The 23,232-nt window shown below is 43.1% G+C and overlaps 1 protein-coding gene across 11 annotated transcripts in view; it reads left to right on the top strand.

Moving 5' to 3' along the window:
* Positions 1-23,232, top strand: part of RALGPS1 (Ral GEF with PH domain and SH3 binding motif 1) — a 407,684-nt gene that overhangs the window by 37,778 nt on the left and 346,674 nt on the right. Inside the window, exon 1 of one of the 11 annotated variants that reach the window (XM_064291412.1) lies at positions 15,139-16,716. The exons of the other annotated variants lie outside the window; for them this stretch is intronic. The gene's annotated coding sequence lies outside the window, so the exon portion shown is untranslated. Of the gene's footprint in view, positions 1-15,138; positions 16,717-23,232 lie in introns of those variants that run through there. 11 annotated transcript variants of the gene reach the window in all.

The following is a 23,232-nucleotide window of genomic DNA, read 5'->3' as shown; positions in this document are numbered from 1 at the left end:
GCTCCTTTGAGGCAAGATGAATGGAAAAGATGCACAAGAACTTTAATTTAGAAGGAGAAAACTTCCAAAGAGACCAGATTAAAGTGTACCAGAGGCTTTCATGAACTAAAAAAATGTGATTTTTGAATTAAAAAAAAAAAAAAATCAACAGAAGAACTGCAATTAGTGGTTTGGAAGGTCAAATGGAAGCAATATGTCAACAATCCAGAGCAATAATAAAAAGAAATGGAAATGATGAATTAAAATGTGGTATACACTTGGGGCCTTATCCAGGAGACCTGGTGGGTGAATGATAGGAATTCCAGAAGGAGAAAAAGGAACAGGTAGAGAGGAAATAGTTAGAAAAACAATAGAAGAAAAATTCACTGGGTTGAAGAAAGACTTGATTCTTCAGCTTAAATGGATTCATTCAGCTCACACAAAGACCAGCATTTAGACGTTTTCTAGTAAAATTCCTAAACTCCAAGAAGAAAGAAAATGTTTACATTTTTTAGGAAGAAAGGACAGGTTGTAAAGGAAAGAGGGTTAGGCTTTCATTGGGCTTCCCATATGCAACCTTGGAGGCTGGAAGGCAGTGGAAAGATGTCTTCAGACTGTTGACGGGAGAAAGGGACTGCATTCTTTTGCACACCCAGCCAAGACGTCAGTCAAATGCAGTTGCAAAAGAAACTCGTTTTCAAACATGTGAGGACACAACATTTGTCATTAAGTCTACCTGAGGAAAATGTCCAGCGAAGCTCTCTAAACAAAGGACGACTGAAGCAGAGCAGAAATACTGCAGTAGGGGACGAGAAGAGTGTAGGAAACAGTGAGAAGCAGTGCATTTTAGTGCATATAGTTTAATCTCTATATGAAATTGGAATTGGATCATGAATTGGAATTATTGTGTGTTAAATAAGAATTTTTTAAATGGAAGGGACCCACCGTAAGGAAAAACATAGGCTGAAACTAAAAATTCTAAACCATCTCTACAAAACCTAAGACTTTGGAAGGAAGGATGAGAGTGGGGAAATAAATGTTCCACTTTTAGGACACTTAAATAAGCATTAGACAAATAAAACATAGAGGTCATAATTATTTGTATGTGTTACAGAAAGGAAATAAGGGTTTAGTTTTAACTGTTGGGGATCAGAAGATACATTAGTTATGACTAGGTTTGGTTGCATGTAATAGACAGCCCCTGAATAACAATAGCTTAAACTTATAAGGGTTTATACCATCACACAAGGAAGTACAGAGGTAGGCAGTCTAGGATTGGTATGATGGGATCAAAGTCATCATGGACCCTGGTTCCTTACATCCTGCTGCTTTTCCATCCATAGCAGATCGCCTCCTGATCCAGGATTGCTGCTTGAGCTCCAGTTATCACACCAACATTCCAGAATCAGGAGGATAAAGGGGGAAAGAAGGGTGTTCCCTACCTCTTTTGAGATACACTTTTAAAAAATCTCACACAGCACTCACATTTACATCTTACTGAATAGAACTTAGCCACACTGAGTGCAAGAGAGCCTAAGGTGTGTTTAGCTAAAAATAGGAATTCTTTTTGCTAAAGAAGAAAAGGAGCAAGAAAGGAACTTGGGATCTCTGCCTCAAAAAGTAATCACTAGCAGAATGCCAATTAAAACAATATCTTTTTCACCTTTCTAATTAGCAAAAAGCTACAAGGATTGATAAAACCAGTGTTAGCAGGTGAATTGGGAAATGGGTACTCCCATACATTGCTGGTGGGCGTATGAATTACCCCAACTTTTGAGGACCATAATCTGAAAATATCTAATATTAAAATATTCATACCTGCAACCCAGCAGCTTACTTATAGGAGTCTCTCCTGCAGAAGTAAAACACTGATGCAAAAAGTGATATTTATAAAGATTTTTCTTTTCCAGCTGTTTGTAGTGGCAAAAAGCTGGAACAAACGGGAGCACCATCAGGGGTATGGTGTTGTTAGGTACCGTCGAGTTGACTTTGACTCATGGTGACCTCATGCAACAGAGTAGAACCGCTCCATAGGGTTTTCTAGGCTGTAAGGTTTATGCGAGCAGATAGCCAGGTCTTCCTCCTGTTGAGCAGCCAGCTGGGCTCGAACTGCCAACCTTTTGGTTAGCAGCCGAGTGCTTAACTGTTGCACCACTAGGGCTCCTTAGCAGTTATTAGACAGCTATTAAAAAGGAACTATCTCTGTATGTATTTTTTAAAAAAAATTTTGTTGTTAAGAATATACACAGCAGAATATATACCAATGAAACAATTTCTACATGTACAGTTTAGTGACATTGATTTCATTCTTCAAGTTAGCTCTGTATGTATTGACATGAGGGAAGGCCATGGTGTATGAATAGACTTAAAAAGCGGATTGCAGATTAAAGTCTCCAGCAGGAGTTGCAAACTGGTGGCCCATGGTGGCAAATACTTTGTACTAGTATGCGAGGCACAGTATCAAATGTTTCGTGTTATTTTCTTTCTTCTCACAACAAACTTACAAGGTAGGTATTATTGATACTACCTTTTTTCAGGTGAGAAATTTGAAGCACAGAGAGGCTAAATAACTTACATGTGTTCCACTAGCCAATAAACAGTGGCCTGGGCTGGGACCAGGGCTCTAAAATCTGAACTCTTATCAGCTCTCCTACCTTGCCCACAGAGCTCTCTGTCTTATACCCCTCCCACATCCTTTGTATGGCCCGCTCATTGTTTTACGAATGTTCAAATTGGAAAGCTTTAAGTGGTTATCTTAAAGCTTTCCAATTTGAACTTTAGTTAGCCACAGGTCCCATTTGTCCTTATTCTGTTATACGTACAACTTCACTCTTGATGTGATCTGCCTGAGCCCTGCAGGCATTTGAGAGTGTGACCCTAGTCCCCTTTGTTGTATGTGTTTATGTTGCCTGGCAGAAAGACTTGGAAGAATGCAGTGATTATCTCACTGTGGGAAGAATACAGTGATTACCTCACAGTGGTTACCTTAGGTAAGTGGAAGCAGGGGTTGAAGGCTTTTTTTTTGTATACCTCTACTGGGTTTTGGGTTATAGCAACAACATTGTGCTCCTTTTGTAGTTTAAACAGAAAGTCCAATGACATATAATTTAAAAATAATAAAATATCAAGTAACGTTCCAGATAAGTAACTACACCTTCCTTTCTGTTCTTTTGAGATTGTCTTTATAAATGTCACTGTTGAAACAAGGAGGTGAGTTTTACATTTGGTGAGATGAAGCTTTAGGCTGTCAGCTGTGTTAATGTCTGGCATCCTCCCATTTGGAACCTCTCATTCTTGAACCCATACGTAGACAACAGCACAGGTCCTGCTTGATCAAGACCTCAGAGTCAGAGATGGGAGACATGTGGAGCGGGGCTGCTCAGAGGAGAGTTCAGGATCCATGGAAGCCGTGGGCTGGGCTCCTGAAGCCAACTGTGTGGCCCTCTCACTGGAGGTCCAAGAGAGGTGACCATGAGGGTGGCCACAGCACACAGTCCAGTGAGGAAGACAGACACATAATTAATGGCAAATAAGATGAGTACTCTGGAGGAGAAGTTTGGGTGCTCTGGAAGCATGTAAGAGAAGGACATTATACATTCGGGGAATCACAGAAGGCCTCCCAGAGGAAGTGACATTTAAAATGAGACTAGAAAAGAGAGCAGGAAGAAGCCAGGAAGAGAGGAGAGGGGAAGGTTTCAAGGAGAAGAACCAGCCTGGCGGTGAGAGACAGTAGGGTGAATGTGGCCATAGGTGTGATCCAGCGACATTTTGGTACCAGTTCTGATCTCTGCACATCTCTGCTTCCTTTTTTGGGCATATTTTCAGTGGAACCACTTCCAAGGTGTTGGGTGGGGGAGAGGCTGCGCACTCCCAGCTCAGAACATGCTTCCCACGTGGTGTGTAATTCTCAGTGATCTTGCTCTTGGGGAAGTATATATGGGTGGGTTGAGTTTCTGCAAGCCCTCCTTCTTCCCATTAGACCCAACTTTCATCAGTGATCTTGCCTGTTGACCCTCAACTGTGAGGATCACCACCCTGACCACTTGAGAGTGGTAGAAAGTAAGGACAGGGTGTGATCTTCAAATGGGGTGATTGCTTCAGGAAGCATTGCCAGAAGCCACTGGCTAGGTGTGTTTGAGATTGGTCTCTAGGGAGTCTGGGGAGGGGTCATAGCTAGAGGGATTATTAAAGCAAGCTGAGGCCCATCCTGGGCTGGCAGCCTCCACCTGGGCCCTGCCTGAGGGGAGCCTGACTAGCTCAGAGAGTTGCTCTCTTCCCTGCAGGCATTATCATGAAGCATTTGCTCCACTTCTCCCTCCAGGGCGCTTGCATCTGCCAGAGCTGCCTACTCTCCTTGAGGTCCTTTTGTGTGGCGCTTGAGTCTTTTATTGGCAACAGAACCAGGCAGCTAGCTATCCAAACGGGTGGTTTAAGTTTCAGTCTTGATATGATCTTGTCCTGTTCTTTGCCATATTAGGCTGGGGGAGTAGGTCATTCATTTTTATTGAGAACACAACAGACTATGTGCTGGGAACTGGGGAGACAATAGAAATAGTTGAGCAGTACTCTGTGCTGGCACTGTGATCAACACTTATTCCACAGAGGTGGCTTCAGTGTATGAACTTAATACATATAATGTGCTTAGACAAGTGCTTGGCCCCCAGTACTCATAAGTGCCAGCTGCTGTTATTAGTTCTCACAGCAGCAACATGAAGTGGCTACAGTACTAATACCCCCACTTTATAGAGGGGGAGTTGAAGCTTAGAGACACTTGCCTGAAGTCATGCAGAGCTGGGATTCAGTGCAAGTCTGTCTGTTTTCCAAGTCCCATCCCTCTCCAATCTGCTCGTAGCCTAGCAGGGAGATTCACAGAGAAAGCAGCAATTCCTTGTCAGAATGATGAATGATGAGTAAGCAGAGGGCACATTATAGGAAGAGCCCTCGAGCTAGCCTGGGAGGTAAGGGAAGCTTCCGAGAGGAGGCGACTTGAAGGATGGAGAGGGAGGGAACAGACTTCCAGGCAGCGGAGCCCCCTCACACAGTCTCCTCTGGCTGGGGGGTGGGGAGCACTAGTGCTCTCTGCACATGCTCAGCTAGTGATTAATCATTTGAGGGCGGGGATTAGGTGCTTATTCCAGACAGTTTTCTGGGACCTGGTTCCCCAGGCACTCTCATTGAGGAAGACCTCTTACCCCCCCCGCCCCCACCCAACATGTAGCCTGAGGTCCTCTTACTCTGCTTTATGAATCCTCCAAGTTTCTTGGGGACACATGCAAATGGCCTGGGTTGTAGATCTGGGATACTCAGGCCCCTCTTCATTGGATAGTAACAAATAAAGGAATGAAACATTATAATAAACCTATGATTGACAGGAAACCCTGGTGACGTAGTGGCTAAAAGCTACGGCTGCTAACCAAAAGGTTGGTAGTTCGAATCCACCAGGTGCTCCTTGGAAATCATACAGAGCAGTGCTGCTCTACTGTAGGGTTGCTATGAGTCGGAATTGATTTGATGGCATTGGGTTTTTTTAGGAAACCCTGGTGGCACAGTGGTTAAGAACTATGGCTGCTAACCAGAAGGTTGGGAGTTTGAATTCCCCAGGCACTTCTGGAAAGCCTGTGGGGTGGTTCTGCTCTGTCCTGTATGAGTCAGAATCGACTTGACACAAATGGGTTGTGGGTTATGATTGAGAATCCAAGCTAAATAAGTTTCCCCATGACCGTGCCACCCCAACAGATCAAATTGTGTTTGTATTTGCCAATATTCCCTTTCAGTCTCTGTAGGACAGACATGTTTTTATAACCACAAACAGTTAAGCTCTTGGCACTAACCGAAGGGTTGACAGTTTGAATCCACCCGGTGGCACCTCGGAAGAAAGCCCTGGCGATCCACTTCCCAAACATCGCCACAGCTGGAAACTGTGGAGTGCGGTTCTGCTCTGGGATACAGGCTGCCGGGAGCCAGAACTCTACAGCAACGGTTTGTTTTTTAATGGTTGTGCATCTTGCCTCTTGCTTCCTTTAAAGCAGTCAGGCGACTGGCCACAAGGTGGCACTGCAGCACCGGGCATCAGACCCCCAACCTCAGGTCTGGGAGCGGGCAAACCCAAACCAAACCCAGTGCGGTGGAGCCGACGCCGATTCCGACTCACAGCGACCCTACAGGACAGAGTAGAACTGCCCCGCAGAGGTTCCAAGGAGCGCCTGGTAGATTCTCATAGCGACCCTATAGGACAGGGTAGAACTGCCCCACAGAGTATCCAAGGAGCGCTTGGTGGATTCGAACTGCCGACCCCTTTGGTTAGCAGCTGTAGCACTTAACCACTACGCCACCAGGGTTTCCCTGGGAACTGGAGCGGGTCTTTAATACTCAGCTCAGAGTCGTTACAGTACTTGTCTGTAGAAATTCATTTTCATTTTCTCTCCTAAATGCTTTGTTGATGATTAAATGTTCTCTGTATTTATTTTAAAATAAATACTGCAGTGTACGGAAACTAGAAAGTAAAGGTGCAATGACATTAGCAGTTTAGTGTGTTTTTCTATGCTTTTATGTGTGTCCACGTGTGTATAAATATTTAAAATCATGTTCAAATGTCACTTTCTCAGTAAGGATTTATTAGGGATCTCCCCCCTTGAAGCCGTAACCCTGTCTCCTCTCACACTGCCTTTCCTCTTTTCCTGCTTTATTTTGTTCTCTATCACTTATCATCAGCTGATCCACTATATATTCTATTGAATGATTCATTTATTGTCTGCTTCCCCCACTAGACTGTACCGTGGACAGGGATTTCTGGCATCTTCTTCACTGTTCTATCCATAGCACCTAGAACAGTGCCTGGCATACACTAAACTTTGAATAAATATTTGTTGAATAAATGAATGGGATTGAATATGCCCAGAGTTTGAGGACATCTGTGTTAGTAAATATTGAGCTACCTCATCTTTTTAAACCACTGCTTAGCATCCTGTTGAATAGATGCACTCTTAACTGCCTTACTGAGACACGTTTATGTTGTTTTCCACTGTTTTTGTTTTGCAGACGGTGTAGCAGGCAGTGGCCGTGCTCTGGAATATACTCTCTGGTTGCCCATCTGATGATTTCCTTGCTGTGTTCAGACTCTGGGCTTAGTACTTTACCAACAACATCTCATTTAGTCTTCAGAATAACTCTGTGAGAAAGGGGCTGTTAATAGCATCTCCCTTTCACAGATGAGATAGCTTTGTCTTAGAGGGAACAAGCCCCTTGCCCAAGGTTGCACATCTACCAAGTGCCAGAGCTCTCAGAGGAATGCTTTCTGTATTCAGGATAGTAATTCATCATCTGTCATGTGATGGAAACCCTGGTGGCGTAGTGGTTAAGTGCTATGGCTGCTAACCAAAAGGTCGGCAGTTCGAATCCGCCAGGCGCCTCTTGGAAACTTTGTGGGGCAGTTCTCCTCTGTCCTGTAGGGTCGCTATGAGTTGGAATCAACGGCACCGGGTTTGGTTTTGGTTTGTCATGTGATATCACCAGCACCCTTTCCCCAGTTTATTGACTTTTTCATCGTTTTCATCAAGTCTTTTCCTATACAGAAATGTTAATGTTTAATGTAGTTAAATATTTCAATAGTTTCTTTGCCTTTATACAACACATAGAGAGTACTTTTTCACCCCAAAATTATAAAATTATTGATGTGTTTTCTTGAGCATTTTTAGAGTTTTTTGTTTGTTTAAATCTTTAATCTATGAAAAATTTATTACATATGTTATGGGGGAAGATTTTAAAAACAAATCCTCCCCCAACCCTTTGCCATTAAGTCAATTGTGACTCACAGCGACCTTATAGGACAAAGTAGGACTGCCCCATAAGGCTTCCAAGGAGCATCTGGTGGTTTTGAACTGCTGACCTTTTGGTTAGCAGCCGAGCTCTTAACCATTGTGCCACCTCCCCCCCCCCAAAAAGCCAAACCTGTTGCCATTGATTCCGACTCATAGTCAATTCTGACTCATAGTGGCCCTATAGAACAGAGTAGAACCGCCCCATAGAATTTCCAAGGAGTGCCTGGTGGACTTGAACTTCTGACCTTTTGTTTAGCAGCCAAGCTCTTAACCACTGCGCCTCCAGGGTTTCCGCACCTCCTCACCAGTGAATAGTAAATTGTTCCATCAACATTTGTGGAAGAATCCATTTTTCCCCACGGTTTAAAAGGCCGTCTTGATCATGTGTTAATTCTCATATATATTTGAGACTGTATTCTGGACTGTTCTGTTGATGACTCCTCTCTTTGTGCCAGCAACATATTCATGTATTGACTGAGGCTTCCTGAAGTAAAGGTCTTCTCGTTATACTTCTTGTTTGAAACTTCTTAGCTACTTCTGATTATTCTTCCAGATAGAAATTAAGATCAATTTGTCAGGTTCCAAGATGAATCCCCCTAGGATATGGAATAAACTTGTGTTTTATTTATAGATTAATTGGGGGAGAATTGATGTCTTTACAATATTGTCTCCTTATTCAGGGGAGTGAAATGTCTCCTCTTTGATTTAAATGATTTTTGAATTGTAGTAATTTTCTTCAAATGATTATTGTACATTTCTTTTAAACTTTATTTCTAGGGCGTTTTTTTTCCCCTTTTGTTTGTGGGCTCTTGTGCCATTTCATTTTCTAGCCAGTTATTTTGTTTATATGGAGGAAAATGGTTGATTTTATGGCTGGATGTCTAACACTCAGCTTTTTCTTTAATTCCATTTGCTTCATATTTTCTAGAAATTCTTCATATTTTCTGATTCATTGATGGCATCCTGCCCTGTATTTCAACACTGCAACAGATTTTTTTTTCTTCTAATTTTTTCTTTGGTCATTTCAATAATATTTGGAGAGGAGGGAGACAATGTGTAGATCCAGTTCGTCGTCTTGAAACTATAATTTATTCATATAATTTCAGGTAAAATGTCATTTTTTTCTCTTGTTCACTTTTGGTACCTCCACTTGACTCTCATCCCCAGCAGCATTTGCCATGGCATTTGGAATGATCCACCTGACACTAGGTGGATGTTTTAAACTTCTGCTCCAACCTCGTGGACTATGTCCTTTATTCCTGTCTTTCTCACGTGTGGCCCAGACTTTTTACTTCCCCTTCTCCACCCAGACCTTGCCACCTGTTGCACTTTCTGTAGATGGCTCCTTCCTTTTTTGGTGGGAAGCTTTAGGTGTTCATTATGAGTCTTAGGGCTTAGGGACAGGACACGATGGTATTTGTCAAGAAGGCCTAAGAATGTGGGTATCCTGTTCTACCAACCTCCCATTCCTGCTTTGAGGTTTTTCTGAGGTACTTAATCACGGAAGGAACAGCAGCAAAGGAGAATTAAAGGACCCTGATTATAAAATACCTGGTACTCTAATACAGGGCTGTCTGATCAAGATTGGATTACAGCAAGTGACCTGGGCTCACAGCCCAAAGGAGGCCTCCCACTTCCCATAAGTGTGATCTGGATCTTGGGCCCTTACTATCCTCTGGCTAGCAGCAGTGTACAGGTACCTGAAGGCCAGGTAGGTACACTAAGGGGTTCATGGGGGATTCATAGAGGGGCCAAAAGAGGGGTCCTGGTTCACTTCATAGATTCCACAGTGGGGAGTAGGAGAGAAAAGAGAGGGCTTTAAACAAGTGTGTGACCTTTTCGTCCTCTGTGACACTTCTGCTAATGAATGTGGCCTAATCTGTGTCCTAAACTGTTACTAGTCAGGTCAGTAATTCTCTGACCTCTGCAGGGACTAGGAGAGAGGGGGGGAAAGTAGGGAGGGATCCTCTGCTGCTTAGGTTGAGCTGTTTCCCACCCCATCCACTGTCCATCTTAAACGGTGTATGTTTATCCTACACCTAACAGGCATAAAGTACCTGAACCAGCACCCCAGAGCTGTAACCCTTAAATAATGGTTTTGCACAGGAAATGTCAAGGCAGCTGTTTTTAGGCCTAGTTGTAAAGAGTATGTGTGGGGAGTGCGTGGGATGTGAGATGCAGAATCCCTTTTTAAATATGTTTTGTCTTTTTATTTTGAAATAATTTTAGATTTACAAAAAATTGCAAATAGTACAGAGTGTTCACTTATATCTTTCACCCAGCTTCTCATTGTTGGTAGCTCACATAACCATAGTACAGTTATCAAATTAATGTAGGTACACTAACACAAATACGATACTGTAAACTATAGGTACGATACTATTAACTATAGGCGTTTTTCAAATTTCACCAATTTTTTTCCCTAATGTCCCTTTTCTATTCCAGGATCCCTCAATTTTGTTTAGTCGTTGAGTCTCTTTAGTCTCATCTAATCCTCAGCCTATTTATTCTTTTCTGTCCTGTTCATGACCATAACTATTCTTTTTTCTCTTGTTTTTTAATTGAGGTATAATTTATATATTGTAAAATTCATCCCTTTATACATTCAGTGGTTTTTAGTATACTCACAAGGTTGTGCAACTATCTCTACTATTTCCAGAACAATTTTATCACCCTATTCCTTCCTCTCCCTGGCCCCCGGCAACAACCACTAATCTCTTTTCTATTTCTGTGGATTTGCCTCTCCTGTACATTTCATATAAATGGAATCATGTAATGTGTGGCCTTTTATGTCCATCTTCTTTCATTTAGCACAATATTTCCAAGGTTCATCTGTATTGTAGCATGAGTCAGTACTTCATTCCTTTTTTATGGCTGATAATATTTCATTCTATAGATACACTATATTTTGTTTATCCATTCATCAGTTGATGAACATTTGGGTTGTTTCTACCTTTTGGCCGTTATGAATAATGCTGATTGAACATCTCTTTACAAGTTTTGTGTGGAGACATCTTCAACAATGGGCTCAGGCATAACAACGATTGTGAGGATGATGGAGGACCGGGCAGGGTTTCGTTCTGTTGTGCGTAAGGTCACTATGAGTCAGAACTGACTCGACAGCACCTAACAACAGTATATATCTAGGAGTGGAATTGCTGAGTTACATGGTAACTGTTAACTTAAAAATTTTTTTGAAAAACTCTTTTGATGGTTTACAGAGCAAGCTAGTTTCTCACTAAACAATACACATTGTTTTGTGACATTGGTTGCCAAACCCAGGGCATGTCAACACTCTTTCTCGACCTTGGGTTCCCCATTACTAGCTTTCCTGTCCCCTCCTGCTTTCTCATCCCTGCCCCTGGGCTGGTGTGCTCATTTAGTCTCGTTTTGTTTTATGGGCCTGTCTAATCTTTGGCTGAAGGGTGAACCTCAGGTGTAACTTCATTACTGAGCTATAAGGGTGTCCAGGGGCCATACTCTTAGGGTTTCTCCAGTCACTGTCAGACCGGTAAGTATGGTCTTTTATTTTTCTGTGAGTTAGAATTTTGTTCTGCATTTTTCTCCAGCTCTGTCTGGGACCTTCTACTGTGATCCCTGTCAGAGCAGTCGGTAGTGGTAGTGGGCACCATCTAGTTGTGCTGGATTCAGTCTGGTGGAGACTGTCGTAGTTGTGGTCCAGTAGTCCCTTGGACTAATCTTTCCTTTGTGTCTTTGGTTTTCTTCCTTCTCCCTTGCTCCAGATGGGGTGAGACCAGTGGAGTAAGCATCTTAGATGGTCACTCACAAGCTTTTAAGACTCCAGACGCTACTCACCAAAGTAGAATGTAGACCGTTTTCTTTATAAACTATTATGCCAGCTGAGCTAGATGTTCCCCAAGACCATGGTTCCCACAGCCCTCAGCCCAGTAATTTGGTCTCTCAGGGAATTTGGATGTGTCTATGGAGCTTCATGACCTTGCCTTGGACAAGTTGTGCTGGATTCCCCAGTATTGTGTACTGTCTTACCTTCACCAAAGTTACTACTTACCTATTGTCTATTTAGTGTTTTTCCGTTCCCACCCCTCCCCTCCCTCGTAACCATCAAAGATTGTTTCTTTTTGTGTATAAACCTTTTCATGAGTTTTCATAACAGCAACCTCATGTAATATTTGTCCTTTTGTGATGATTTATTTCACTCAGCCTAACACCCTCCAGATTCGTCCATGTTGTGAGATGCTTCACAGACTCATTGTTTTTTTTATCATTGCCTAATACTCCATTGTGCATATGTACCGACGTTTGTTTATCCACTCATCTGATGATGGGCACCTAGGTTGTTTCCATCTTTTCCCTATTGTGAACGATGCTGCAGTGAACATGGGTGTGCACATGTCTATTTGTGTGATGGGTCTTATTTCTCTAGAGTATATTTCTAGGAGTGGGATTGCTGGATCATATGGTATTTCTGCTTCTAGCTTTTTAAGGTAGTGCCATATCGTTTTCCAAAATGGTTGTACCGTTTTGCATTTCCTCCAGCAGTGCATAAGAGTTCCAAACTCCCCACAGTCTCTCCAACATTTATTATTTTCTGTTTTTTTGCTTTGTGCCAGTAATGTCGGAGTGAGATGGTATCTCATTGTGTCTATGTTAACTTTTTGAGAATGTACCAAACTGCTTTCCAATGTGGCTGTACCATTTTGCATTCCCACCAATGGTGTAGGAGGGTTCCAATTTCTTCACATTCTTGTCAGCATTTGTTATTGTCTTGTTTTTCATGAGTTTTTGTTATAGAAGTATTACATATTTTTAAAATTAAAAGCCCAGTAGAATATAGAAAGTGACTTATTCTCACCATCTGCCCTTCCCCCTCAGCAGACAGCTCTTAAATTCTGACTTATGAGGACTGTCCTTTGCTGGAATGTTTGACATTAAGCACGTAATTAAGAGTCTCTGGAAATTACGTTTCTTATTCTTTTTTTTTTTTTTTTAATTTTATTATGTTTGAGGTGAAAGTTTACAATGGAGATTATTTTCTCATTCAAAAATTTATACACAAATTGTTTCGTGACTTGGCTGCAATCCCCACAATGTGTCAGCATCCTCTCCCTTTTCCCTTTATTCCCCGGGTTCCCCGTGTCCATTCATCCAGTTTTCCTGTCCCCTTCTGCGTTTTCATCTTTGCTTTTGGGCAGGTATTGCTCATTTGGTCTCGTATACTTGATTGAACCGAGAAGCACATTCCTTATATGTGTTGTTTATTTTTTAGGCCTGTCTAGTCTTTAGGAAACCCCGGTGGTGTAGTGGTTATGTGCTGCAGCTGCTAACCAAAGGGTCAGCAATTGAAATCTGCCAGGAGCTCCTTGGAAACTCTATGGGACAATTCTACGTTGTCCTATAGGGTCGCTATGAGTCAGAATCGACTCGATGGCACTGGGTTTGGTTTTGGGTTTGGGTCTAGTCTTTGGCTGAAAGGTGGACTTCAGGAGTGGCTTCAGTTCCAAGTTAGCAGGGGCCGTAGTCTCAGGGGTTCCGTCAGTCTCTGTCGACCAGTAAGTTTGGTCTTTTTTTTATGAATTTGAATTTTGTTCTATATTTTTCTCCTGCTCTGGTTGGGACCCTCTGTTGTGATCCCTGTCAGAGCAGTTGGTGGTGGTAGCTGGGCACCATCTAGTTATTCTGGGCTCAGGCTGTTGGAGGCTGTGGTTCATTAGTCCTTTGGATTAATATTTTCCTTTTGTCTTTGGCTTTCTTCATTCTCCTTTGCTCCAAACGTGATGGAACCAATAGATGTTCTTTAGATGGCCATATTGTCTGTCTTTTGGATTGTAGCCATCCTAGTGGGTGTGAAGTGGTTTCTCATTGTGGTTTTGATTTGTATTTTCCTGATGACTAATGATGTTGAGCATCTTTTCCTGTGCTTGCTGGCTGTTTATATGTCGTCTTTGGAGAAATGTCTACTCAAGCTCTTTGCCCTTTGCTTGCTTGTGCTTTTGGTGTCGTTATCTAAGAAACCACTGCCTAATCCAAGATCACAAAGATTTATACCTATATTTTCTTTTAAGAGTTTTATACTTTTAGCTCAAGTTTAGGTCTTTGATCCCCAGTCAAGACTTGGATACCCAACACAAATATAATACATCTTCCATCACCTTGGTTCAGACAGAGAGTTCTCAGATTGCTGTTGCTTCTCAGATCAGAGAAGGGAGTGGAAGCTCTGAGCTGTGGAGAGAGGCGTCATCCCCAGAGCAGATGACAGCATGGGAGTCTTGAGTCATGAGAGATGCCTGTGTTTCTCATGGGGCAGTAAGAGCCTTGATCCAAAGTAGCAGACCAGTGGGTAACAGGAACAGCTGGGCAAATGGACTAGGAGAAGCAGAACTTTGCAACATAAGAAGACAAACCCAGATGGGGATAAAGGGAACCCTTATTCTTAGCAATACTGACTTCACCAGTACCTTAGCATGGAGGAAAACAGAAGATCACATCAGAGCCTCAGTGGATGAAATTTACATTCTGGTTTTTGTGATTCTGTTTAATGTACTTAAAGAATAAAATCATGTTACCTGAGAGACCTCATCGAACCCTCCAGGTATTGTTTATAGGGCTGGCTGGCACTCCCTGTGGAGAGAAGGTTCTCAGGCCCACAGGAGGCAGCCCAGGGGGACTCTCCCAGGTGCTGCCCTTGCTGAGGTGCCAGCCACCATTCTTGTCTCTCCAGTTGCAGAGGAAGCAGATAACACAGTGCCCCCCTTGCCGGCTTTTCTGAGACTTGCTTAGTCAGGTATCCCTTCTTTCTCTTGCATTTCTCATTAATATTTTTCCCTTCACTAATTCCTTATTTTGAGCCTGAGAACATGCTTAGGAGTCTCCCCTAGTCCCTGGAAAAACCCTATCCTTAATTTGCCACTCTCATCTCTTGCTGTCCTTTTTCTGGAGAGCATTCTTACCAGTAGAAGCTTCTTATCCCTATGGGCTTTTCCTGACAGTACACCCAGGACACTCTAGCCATTAGGTCCCAGAGCCTGTTTTCGCTTCCATTCTGAATGGCTCTGCAGTATCTTAAACTGTTGACTGAATTCTTCTAGTCTTTCCACTGTCTGCTTCCATATAAAAAGTCACTGCCCAGGGCAGGCATCATCTTCCTTTATGGCTCAGGGTATTTCTGTGGCATCCCTCTGGGGAGAGGAAGATCTGGGATGCAGCCTGTTTTCTTCCAGGTAGGTATGCTTTACATACAGTAAAATTCACCCTTTTTGGCATATAGGCCTGTGAGTTTTTGATTTATGTTTTAAAAGGATCACTCTGTGAAGAGTACACCATAAGGTGGCAAGAGTGCAAGCAGGTGACTGCTTAGGAGGTTGTCACAGCTGTACAGACAGGAGATGATGGTGGCTTAGCTCAGAGTAGTGGAGGTGGTGAGGTACGACCGTGTTCTACAGAGAGTGGTTATCCCTGCTGATGGCTGCCCAGGGTGGGGCAGTCTTCCTTCCCTTCTGGTTCCAGATAACTTTGCCTGCTTTTCCTCAAAGCAAATGTTCTCTGGACCTGGATAAAGATTAAGTAGCTGTTGAGAGCTGTACAGAGTTGGGAAGATGGCCTGGCTACTGTGATCCCTAGTATACGAAGAGTGAAGTGTCACTCACCACCCAGGCTTCCAGAGTGGGAGCGATCCCCATGAGGATGGTCCCAGGGCCTTCATAGGTGTCTGGGATGTACTGAATCGACCACCCTCATTTTCTTTTTTCCCTTGTTCCCCCACTTCCTGCATGGAGCTCCTGTTAAGGCCGTCCTCACAAGTGATCCCAGGCTTCCCTCCCATTTTCCTAAAGTCATCCCCCCTTCCTGTGGAAAAAAATCAGGTCTCACTCACCAGGTAGTGGCTGCAGGTGATGATTTTTTCTTCCTTCACTTCTTTTCTCAGCCTTGTTTGTGAAGGGGGAGCCCTTTGGTTGCAAGAGTAGAATACAAGTGTTTGTGTGGAGGATGGGGAAGTTCTAGCTGATCTGCTTGTGCTGGTCCCTCCTTCAACTCCATAATGTAGTTGTTTGCTTTCCCCCAAGAAAGTGCCCTTCTTAGCCTTTTTCTTTGTTTGCTCAGTTTTAGAATTTTTATCTTTTTTTGTGATATCGGTACAGATGACCTTCAGTCTGTCCCCAGATCAGCCCCCTCTCCCAAGCTCTGCTGATTTCTGCCCTCCACAGAGGCACAGCCACACGTGGCATTTTGGACACAGTGGTGCCTCCTTAGCCATCTAACCCTCCTCAGCACATCATTTCTCCTTCAGCGAGGAGGCAAGATTTTGGATGTTGAACATCTGGAGGGGCGGTTTGAATGCAGTGGAGGAGGGAGCCAGTAAACACAGCAGTGAGTGATGGCATTTCAAGTCTGACAAGTGCTTACGTGGCCAGGGCCTCTCTTTGAAAGCCGCCAGGCATTGGTGCTTGCCAGGAAAGGAGGTTTGGAGAATTTGGAGAGGGTCAGGAGAAAGTAGAGATAACAGCATTGCCGTCCTCACAGAGGGGGTCTTTCTTGAGCTGTTGGCAGGTGGGCCAGCCCCAGGGTGATGGTTACTCTGATGGGAAACTTTCTGACCATTAAAAAAATCCATATGCTGTGGCTGTGGTTGACGCAGTCTATATGTGTGTCTGTGTACACTCATTGCTCATAAAGTACACTGCAGAATTGGTGGAGGGCTTGTGGGCAGAGGCCCTCTGCTTCCTTCCTATTTGTCTTTGTTGCAGCTTCTGTTCAAGGCACAGAAAGGAGGAGGAGCAAGCTGCAACCAAGCCTACTGAGAGCAGCACATCCCCACATTGAGGAAACGGCTCTTAAACGGTGTTTGGGATCCATTTCTATACTTGTCTAAGACATTTGGAAGAAATCACTCTCTTGTAATTGAACATTCCTGGATCTGTGTATTTTCTTTGAAATAACCTCGGTAAGCTTAGGAAAAAGTGATTAATTCTACCTTTTCAACAGTGGTCTGCATCAGACTGTCTCAAGTTATTTTCTTGGTTTCCTGAACCTGAAATGTTGAAGGAGAATTTTCAAAGTTTGGAAGGAAACCAACATTGCATATGGGATTTTCCTTTCCCTCTGCAGGAGCCCACACACACAAGACCAGTTCTGTCATAAGTAGAAAAAAGAGATGTGGGATTCTTCTGTGGTTCTGATACAACTGCCACGTTCTTAAGAAGTTACATCATGAGAATTGCTTTTTCTCCTGCAGTGTTTTGGTTTCTGAGGAAGCATTAGCAGCCTGTGTGTGTGTGTGTGTGTGTGTAAGAGGTGAGAGAGGCAGAAGAAGGGTGGAAAGAATAGGCTTTTTGGTGTGGTACAGATTAATTTGCACAGATTTTTAAAGCCAGTAAGGGCCCAAATCCCATGCTCTTACCGTTATACCAGACTGCCTCCCTGTCTAGTAGGGAAGTAGCCAATGCAGATGTGTTTAAATATGTGTTCTGACGTTATAGATGCATTTATCTCTTCTGAGCCTCATTTTGTTCGTTTGTTTTGCATGTAAAGCTCTTAGCCAGGGCCTGGCACAAAGTAGGTGCCTAATATATTGTACTGATGGTGGTGGTGATCAGACTGCATGTGAGCTCCTTGAGACTAAGGACTGATGGATTTGATTCTTCTGCACAGAGCAGGGCTTGGGGAAAATTTTACAGAGTTTGCTGAATGGATGAAGGAGTGGACAGAAGGCAAAATGTTGTTGCTGTGGTTGTAGTGTTTGGACTATCGATTAAAACATTAACTCTACAAGGAATCCTGCCTGTCTTATCTGTTCCTGTGTCCCCAGCGCCCGTGTTAATCTAGATGGGCATGGGCTGGGGCAAGATGGAAGGAGAAATGTACTACCTCTTGCTCCTGGCACACTGGCTTCTCATATGCCCTTTCATGCCTCCGTACTTCTGCACATGCTCACAGTGCCCTCTCCATCCTCTGCCTACCCTTTACTTGAAACACTCCCACTCATCCTTTAAGACCCAGCTCAGATGGCTCTTCCCAGTAATGTCCTTTTTGATACTCAAAGCAATTAGTCACCTCTTTCTTTATGTACCAGTGAGCCTACGATCTGTTATAGCATATGTCCTGTGAGTATTATTCAGTTCTCTCCCCTCCACTACGCTGCAGAACTCTTGAGGGCAGGGCTGTGTCATCTCCAACTCTGAATCCGCATGGTTAGTATACCAGAGGTGCTCAGTAGATGAGTATTGACTGAATGCGGTACTGAGCAGCATGTGACTGTTGGGTATGAATCTACCCATTTGTAACAGTCTCAAGCTTAGGAGTCATCCTTGATTCCTCTCATTTCCTCTCCCTTCGCATGCAGCCCACCAGTAAGTGTTGTCTATATTACCTCCAGAACACCTCTGAAATCCATCACCTTCTTCCCACCATCAGTAGTCCAGGTCATCGCCATCTCTTACCTTTCGTTTTTGGCCTATCCAGTCCAGTACTACACACAGTAGTCAAAGGGATCTTTTATTAATTTTTAACTGAAATTTAGTATTTGCTCGGTTATTAATGTCAGTAACAAATCACAGCAATGTTAACAGTACCTGGGACCTTGTCACCAATAGAAATCACAGATGTTTTCATACAGTAGAACAGTTATTGTGGGTATCTCAGAGTATTTATTCTCATAACTACTTTGAATCATGATAGTTATTAGACTCACCAATAGGTCTTGTTATTTAATGCAGTAATAAATAAATATTCATGTATTTCTTTACTTGAAAAAATACAAATTACTACATAAGAATTGTTTTTTTAATATATTTTGATAACTATATTTTAATATAATTGGTTTCCTGGGTAATCCTGTATGAATTGGCTTGCTGTATAATTTAATTTTATCCATTTAAAAACATTTCTTTGAGAAGGGGCCCATAGGCTCTATGAGATTGCCCAAAGGATCCAAGGAACAAAAATGGTTAAGAATTTCTGGCTAGAACAATGCCTAGCATGTGGTAGGAGCTAAGTAAATGAATGAGTAAGTGGTGCGTATCTTCCCTCTTCTGAGTGAGCCACCTGTGTTTTAGGGGTCAGGTTTCCTGTAGCTTGGCATGAACTTAGTATTTAGGAAATAGCCTTAGTTAAGGCCTTTTAGAAACCTATTCTAACTACCTGAAACCAAAAAAGAGGCATTTATTACCGGGGCCCGGGGCATCCCATGGGCTCTGAAGGATGGGAACCAGGGTCACTGCTCTTTCTTTCAGACATAGGCATCTGCTTTCTCCTGCTCTCTCCCCTGAGACAAGACTGTTCTTGAAATGGCAGGATTTGGCCACTGTCTGCTTCTGAGGCTGTAGCACTTCAGTGTGGTTGACCAGCAGAGACTAGTATCTCTGGGTCCTGTATTTCCAGGAGAATCAGGTAGTCCCCTTGGTCCAGTCTGTCTGGCTTGGCAGCCACTGTCCTTTACCTTCAGGGATTTTTCCATGGGGTTGGAAAGTGATTCTCAGGGAGGGGCCTGAGCTGGGCAGGACTCCTACATGGGAGTCTGATCCCTGCTGCGGGAGTTGGGAACCACAGGTGGATGGGTAGGGGTTTCTCTGGTCCCTGGAAAGGATGCTTCGTTTTGCTTGGGCCTGTTATTTCTTAGCATGTGAAATATCACTTGTCTGAGAGTTGCTACCCATAAATTAGACTGTTTTTTCAGTGGCGAGACATGCAGGAGTCAGATCGGAAACAAACGTTGTCTTTCTTTCCAGCCTAAGGCTCTCATAGAAAGCATAATGAGTAAGATGCTGCAGCTGTCATACTTGCCTCTAGGTGGGCTGGGGTCACAGTGAGGGGGGAGCAGGTCAGACCCCTTGGAGGAGGAGCTCTGGACTCCCCTAGGGCCTGGAGCCCACAGGTAGGCATCTCCTTCCCAGCAGTGGAGGCCCCTGGCTTCGTAAAATATGACACTGGTTTTTCTTTAAAACTTAATTCAATTTTTTTTTGTTTGTTTCAGGAAAAAGAATAGGTATATATGAATAGCGCGTTGTAAAATTAGATTAACACTAATAGTAACCAATAACCTTGATTGTGCTTGCTCTGTGTCTGGGCTGGACAGAGCGTTTCACATGCATTTTCTCATCCAGCCCTCCCCTGGGCTCTTCGAGGAGGCTGTGTCCAGGAGTGGGTAAGAGCCAGGCCCTGATGTTGACTGACCAGAGTTTGAACCCCCAGTCCTGCCACTTAACTTGCAGTAAGTTATAGTACCTCTCTGTGCCTCAGTTTCCTGGGAATTAGAATAGTCCCTACCTCATGCGGTTGTTGTGAAGATTAAATGAGCTAAAAATGTAACGCTTCACCCAGAGTCTCACATTACATCTTCAGTCACTGTTATCACTGGTATGCGGACAGGGAACATCTAAGGGCATCACCAATTGATTCTAGCAGAATGGGCAGAGTTGGAGGCATCCTTCAGATGGGAAGCGGGAATTGAGCTGATGGCCAGTCTGAGAACCATACCACCTGTACTAAAGCCTGCATGACTCAGGAATTTACAGTTGTCAGGCAAGTAGGGAGAGTCAGAGTCTCTCGTATGAACCACGCTGAGCAGATTGGGCTGCACGTCTGGGCTCAATCCACAGAGTGCTAGGCCAACTCAGACAGGAGCAGAGCTTGCCTCAGCCTTGAACCAGAGCAGGTTGGATCCTCTCAAAGAGGATCGAACTGGCAGTTCCTCCTATATCCCCCACCCTACTCTTCCCATGATGACACTCTGTTAGGCTTGGTTTTAGCGAGTTTAATCTAGTTTGAACTAATCTGTACAGATTCTGTTCAGTCAGGCTGGTTTGTTCTGGCACAGAACAGACTGACTGAGTTGGTCCCAGACTCCCAATCCGGTTGAGCTGATTTAGTCTGGTTTGAGACAGCCCTAGTAGTTTGGCGCAGCCTTCACTCTGCCTTTGAACTCTTCAGCTGGACTTACTTTCAGTCTCTGTTTTTGGGTGGCCACTTTGAAGACTTCGGGTTTTTCACGGGGGTTTATCCTGGGAGGTTCCTTCCACTCAGTTCCCAGGAGGCCTTTCCTTTACATGTGCTTCAGGGGCTGGTTCTTCTCCCCTTAGTACAATCTCTTCTGTACTGGAAATGACTCAAAGTTTTTTAGTTATTAATAGTAAAGTTTTTTTTTTTTTTTTTTTGCCTATTAAACCTTCCCTGTTTTCATATGTGAGCACAATTTATTTTTGGTATTTTAATATTTTGTTGATTGTTTCAAAGGGAATATGGGAGGGGAGTTAAGCACATGAATTCAGATCACCATTGTGAAACAAACCTGGAGGCTGCTTTTTTATTGGGTATAATTTGTATGCCATAAAATTCACCCATTGTAAGTGTGTGATTATATGATGTTTCGTAATTTATAGAGCTGTGCAAGTGTCACCATGATCCAGTTTCAGAACATTTCTATCTCCCCAAACAGTTCCCTGGTGACCATTTGCAGTTAATCCCTGCTGCTGCCCCAGCCCACCACTGATGTGCTTTTTATCTCTATAAATTTGCCTTTTCAGGCGTTTCTTAAAAATGGAATCGTACAATACAGTCTTCTGCATCTGGCTTTATGAACATAGGGTAATGATTTTGAGATTCATCCATGTTGTAGCGTGGAACTATTTCATTTCTTTTTATTGCTGAGTAGTACATGAGGAGAGCCAAAGGCCATTAAAAAGATGGGAAAAAAAAAGAGAGAGAGACCAAAATGGATATCAGAATGGACTCTGAAACTTGCTGTTGAACGTAGTGTAGCTAAAGCTAAAGGACGAAATGATAAAGTAAAAGAAAGAGCTGAACAGAAGATTTCAAAGGGCAGCTCCAGAAGACAAAGTTAAATATTACAATGAAATATGCAAAGACCTGGAGTTAGAAAACCAGAAGGGAAGAACACGCTTGGCATTTCTGAAGCTGAAATAGCTGAAGAAAATATTCAAGCCTGAAGTTGGAATATTGAAAGATTCTATGGGCAAAAAATTGTCCAACTCAGGAACCATCAAAAGAAGATGGAAGGAATATACAGAGTCACTGTACCAAAAAGAATTTGTCAGTGTTCAGCCATTTCAGGAGGTAGCGTATAAGCAAGAACTGATGGTACTGAAGAAAGAGGTCCAAGTTGCACTGGAGGCATTGGCAAAAAATAAAGGCTTCAGGAGTTGACAGAATACGAATTGAGTTGTTGCCACAAATGGGTGCAATGCTGGTAGTGATCACTCATCTATGCCAAGAAAATTGGAAGACAGCTACCTGGCCAACCAACTGGAAGAGATCCATGTTTATACCTATTCCCAAGAAAGGTGAGCCTGCTGAATGCGGAAATTATCCAACAATATCATTAATATCACATATAAGTAAGATTTTGCTGAAGATCATTCAAAAGCAGCTGCAGCAGTATATCGACAGGGAACTGCCAGAAGTTCAAGCCAGATTTAGACGAGGACGTAGAACCAAGGATATGGTTGCTAATGTCAGATGGATACTGGCTGAAAGCAGAGAATACCAGAAGGATGTTTACCTGTGTTTTCTTGACTGTGGAAAGGCATTACTCTGTGTGGATCATAACAAGTTATGGATAACATTTCGAGGAGTAGGAATTCCAGAACACTTAATTGTACTCATGAGGAACCTGTACGTAGATCAAGAGGCAGTTATTTGAACAGAACAAGGGTATACTGTATGGTTTAAAGTCAAGAAAGATGTGCGTCAGGGTTGTATCCTTTCACCATACTTATTCAGTCTGTATGCTGAGCAAATAATCCAAGAAGCTGGACTAGATGAAGAAGAAGAGGGCATCAGGATCGGAGGAAGACTCATTAACAACCTGCATTATGCGGATGATGCAACCCTGCTTGCTGGAAGTGAAGAGGACTTGAAGCACTTACTAATGAAGATCAAAGACCACAGCCTTCAGTATGGATTACACCTCAACATAAAGGAAACAAAAATCCCCACAACTGGACCAATAAGCACATCATGATAAACGAAGAAAAGATTGAAGTTGTCAAGGATTTAATTTTATTTGGACCCACAGTCAACCCTCATGGAAGCAGCAGTCAAGAAATCAAACGATGTACTGCATTGGGCAAAGCTGCCGCAAATCACTTTAAGGTGTTAAAAATCAAAGATGTCACCTTGAAGACTAAAGTGTGCCTGACCCAAGCTATGGTATTTTCATTTGCCTTGTATGCGTGCGAAACCTGGACAATGAATAAGGAAGATTGAAGAAGAATTCACACCTTTGAGTTATGGTGTTGGCGAAGAATATTCAATACACCATGGATTGCCAAAAGAATGAACAAATCTGTTTTGGAAGAAGCACAGCCAGAATGTTCTTTAGAAGCAAGGATGGCAAGAGTACATCTCATACTTTAGACGTGTCGTCAGGAGGGACCAGTCCTTGGAGAAGGACGTCATGTTTGTTAGAGGGTTGGTGAAAAAGAGGAAGACCCTCAATAAGATG

This window comes from Loxodonta africana, chromosome 9 (genome assembly GCF_030014295.1).
Source record: "Loxodonta africana isolate mLoxAfr1 chromosome 9, mLoxAfr1.hap2, whole genome shotgun sequence".
NCBI lineage: Eukaryota > Metazoa > Chordata > Mammalia > Proboscidea > Elephantidae > Loxodonta > Loxodonta africana.
Note: the sequence above shows the minus strand (reverse complement) of the source record. Positions and strands in the feature narration are given on the sequence as shown.